The sequence below is a fragment of the Triticum dicoccoides genome, chromosome 1B (genome assembly GCF_002162155.2).
Source record: "Triticum dicoccoides isolate Atlit2015 ecotype Zavitan chromosome 1B, WEW_v2.0, whole genome shotgun sequence".
In the NCBI taxonomy this organism is placed as follows: domain Eukaryota; kingdom Viridiplantae; phylum Streptophyta; class Magnoliopsida; order Poales; family Poaceae; genus Triticum; species Triticum dicoccoides.
This window is the reverse complement of record NC_041381.1, coordinates 141,602,970-141,607,439: the sequence shown is the minus strand read 5'-3', so window position 1 is coordinate 141,607,439 and position 4,470 is coordinate 141,602,970.

The window sequence follows — 4,470 nt, the reverse complement described above, 5'->3', positions numbered from 1 at the left end:
ACAACAACACCATCGCACCATCACTTGCTCATGCAACCGGGCCTCCTCTCGCAGCCGCTCCCACTCATAGCAGCCCGTCCTCAGTCTCAGGCGCGCTAGGTGGGCCTTCATCTTTGGCTGAGCTCGACGCCGTCACGGTAATTAAATGTCGCACCAACATATATATATATATATATATATATATATATATATATATATAATATTCCATTTTTGTTGCCTTTCGGTTGTTTTACGCCACAGACATATGTGTTTGCAGGCGAAAGAAACCCCGTGCACCATACTCTACTTAATCAAAGGCCAGAAGGTGGACGTGGGAAAGGGGATGATAATGGACCCCTCTCAACACACATTCCACGACCAGCCGATCCCCTTTGGGCACTTCAGGGTTAGCTTGACCAGTGTGAAATTGGGGCACGAGGATTTGCCTCCTCCAGTACAACATGTGGGAGCGGACGACGAGACCCCTCCGCGGATTGGAAGCTGCAAGAATTGGGTGCTGCTATGGCCGAAGAATCTTATTCTTCTGGAGCCGGCCGAGAGCACACCAATAACTACCACACATCAACAAGCATGTGCGAAGACCACCACCCCGCCTACGCAATTACCAGCTCCTGTAGTGCCGGGTGAGAGCGGCGGACGACATGATGAAGGGGGTGCAATAGTATTGGCTGATGTAATTTCTCCTGTAGAACAGAGAATGGATGATGAGACGGAGGTCGACCCTATGGATTACCTCAATACAAACGCGTATGACTGTGACATAGATATGATGAGTCAACCATATGACGAATCGGGCTATCAGCTTGCTAATGAGGATATGGATGATATGCCCGGGCAGGGTCGTACCATGGATTGCAAAAAGTCTCTCTTCATGAAATCCTCACAGGACACGCCTGAAGATGCCGCCTCAACACAGGCTCAACTAGCCGGGCGCGAGGGTCGTATAGTACTTAGCTCGGGAACACTGGGGCAGGGGTTAAGGAAGGGTCTGGAAGGTGTGCCCAAGAAAAAGGAGAGGAAGAGATCGGGGAAGGTAACTGCCTCCAAACAAGCCAGAGCACATAGCAGCCAGATGATGCATTCTGAAGAGCGTGTACCCGTGAAAAGTGCGGTCATGTTCCATCTCATGGGCGAGCCGATGCTACCGCCGAAACCGCTGGAGGCACTATCAGGGGATCTCAGGAGACTGCACGACCATGTGCTGTCGACTAAGAAAAGCCTACTAGCCTCAAAGGATCCAGGATATCCGACATACGCGGCTCGTGTGCCTGAGGGGAAGTGCTACGTCGACACACGGCCCGCGGAGGTATTCTTCCTGCGGTTTGACCATATCTTTGAGATGTTTCTAACAAGGCGCTTGATTTTACTATCGTCCGCCTTTTTGCGCTACATATGAGCTCCGTCATGAAGAGTGAAGAAGTCTCGCAAATCTGTGTGGCGGATCCGTACTACATGCACGAGTCTTTCTTGAGTCTCGGCGACTTTGAGCGTGAAACTGCTAGGGAGTACCTCCAAAACTTCATGGTACAGAATAAGGACCGGGAAATTGTCCTCGTGCCTTATCAACCAAAGTAAGTCAGTTCCAGACAACCCTTTCGTACATTTCAATCATTCCTTCTCTCTCATATGGGGAATAATTTGAGGTGTCTTTTCCCCGCAGCAACGGGCGCTCCGTCCTTATCGTTCTTTACCCGCAAGTCTCCCACGCCGTGTATTTTGACCCTTCCAGAGACTACGAGAAAAAGGACTACACCCACATAATGAATATTCTAGATGATGCTCTCCAAGGCTTCAGCTTTAGAGGTGGCCACGTGTAGATCAAGAAACAAAGGAACAAGAAGATGGGTTTCGTGCATAAAACTAACTTCTCCTACATCCATGTCCCAAAACCAAGCAAGAAGGATGGATTCTACATCGTCCATCTCATGATTCAGTTCAACACGGATCACCAAAAGCTTCGCATTAACAGCAGAAATGATGATCGTATCCACAAGTGGCTAGAATCTCATGGAGAAGTGGATTATAAACTTAGAGATGACTTCTTTCACATCCAAAGCGACATTGCGACGATCATCATGAAAGAAGTCGTCTATGAGAAGGGGATGTTCCACCACAGCCCTATATCACGAGCTGACGTCCGAACTCGCATAGGCATGCAGCGTCTAGACCTCACGCCGTTCAAGAAGCTAGGGTTCGTCCTCGATGATATGGAAGGATGGAACTTCTAGTGATTTATGATGCCGATGATGATGATATGTGTCGGTTGAACTTGTATACTTCTTGTAGCGATGAAACTTTGTGATGTCCACGGTCCATGTGCCGAACTTGCGTAATGCTACTTTGTTAGTTTGCGTACGATGACCTGCGTACCTCTAGTTAATTAATTTGCATACTGTATGTTGCATCTAGTTGCTAACCCTTTCTTTTTCGGTGTTGCTCTAGTATATTTTGTTGCATATATATGATTGTACATCCTCTTCATGAACATGCATCTCTAACAGGTACCTAGTTTCTTGATGGCGAGATGGAATTGCTATGTCGTGTACAAAGGGAAGGTTCCGGGGGTGTACAACGAGTGGCATGAGTGTCAGGCGCAAGTGAATGGGTTCACGGGCGCTAGCCATAAAGGCTTCAAAAGCAGACAAGAAGGAGAAGCTAGTTACTTGAGGTTCACGCTAGCGCGAGAGAGGACTCGTAACCGCCACCTCATGTACTGCATAGTTCCGCTCTCACTCATAGTGATAGAACTTCTTGCGTATACCTTTGTTTAGATGGATGACGTTGTTGTAGTTGCAAGTATTCGAGACTTGCATGTATCGCTATTTTCGAGATGATGACAATATATCACTTTGTGTTGGATGATGATTATGATGAGACTATTTGTATGTACATGCTATGATTACATTTGTGGTCTCGCACACATTTGTATGTGTATCATGATGACATTTCTATGTGCTAAAGATTCTTCTATAAAGCCTGTTCAAATACAAAACAAATATGCCAAAAAAATAACAAAAAAACCTACTTAAATTAGCAGTAGCGAGTGTACAAAAGTTAGCAGCAGCGCCGCGATAGCAGTAGCGCATCAAGGTAAAGCGCGCTAGAGATACTAGAAGTATCGAGCTTCCGCAAACAGCGCTGCTGCTACACTTGTGTAGCAGTAGCGCCGGTGAGCACGCGCTACTGCTATATGTTAGCTGTAGCGCCTATCCCCGCGCTACTGATACATCTAAAACCCGCGCTGCTGCTAGCCTTTTCCCTAGTAGTGTTTCCTTCTCCTTCCTCTTCCACCGCCCGCGCATGTCCGCGGGAAGCGACCGGTCAACCCTTATATAGGAGTGCTAGCACAAAAAGATGCATGCATGACCACTAAAATTTCCATATTAAAGCGCCGCTCCGGCGGGAGTATGTCATATGTTGTTACCTTCGGCCGGGCCATGGCTACCGGGCGACGGCGACCAGAGAAGAGGCGGCGGGAGGGGAATGAATGCAGCTACTGTTTGGGTTCGCCTTCTGGCTTAAATAAATGGGCAGCATCACGTGTACCCGCGGGTGCACAAATTGTAACATACGTGTCTGCTTAAGTGGGCGTCACATAACTGGTGTGTGTGTGAGAGATTTTGAGAGACAGAGTGCGTGTGTGCGAGTCTACTCTTCGGACATGTACTCAACCTTTTGCATTGGGATATAAGTATAATGGTATTTACTTTAGCTAGTGATTTACGTGGCCATGTTAACGTGGTTGTGTCAAAAAATGTCACTTCCTGCTTGTGATTTGCGTTATATAATTACAAGCAAGATTCTCGTGCATTACACGGAACATCAATATGCATTTTTTTACAAAACACATGTTGTGATTGACCCATGTAGGAGTAATCCCATGTGTAAAAACTAATCATATCTCGAGAATTTTATCGGAAAACTGGTATCTCGAGAATGTCATCGAAAAAATGAAAAATGAGAGATAAGGCGAGGAGGAGTGGAGCGTGGTGGTGATTGGTGGTTGGAGTGGGCAGAGGCATGGGGATGGACGGCGCCGGCGGGCGGCAGCGGCCACCATGCTAGATTGTTCAGAGACTTCCTTTTTTAATTGCTAAGCAATGAGGTTGTGGGAGATAAGGATGTGGAGAGAGGTGCGCGTATCTTTTGTAAAATTATCATAGTTTGCTTTCTGTCTGTCAGATATAGATCATACGGTCTGCATTACAAGATGGCAGGCACACCATCATCACCAACTCATTTTTTATAAGGGTACATATGATAAGTTCTGACTACTAAAGTAAAGTGGAATTTGTCCATGTTATGCAAGTAAATTAAGGTGATTGTTTATCATACGTGTAAGGTTGGATGAAGGGTGGTAAGAACAAATGCTCCGCCTAGAGCATGTCTGTGTGAGATGGAGTCTTAGTGTGTGTGTGTGGGGTGTGTGTGTGTGTGTGTGAGAGAGAGAGAGAGGGAGAGAGAGATGGA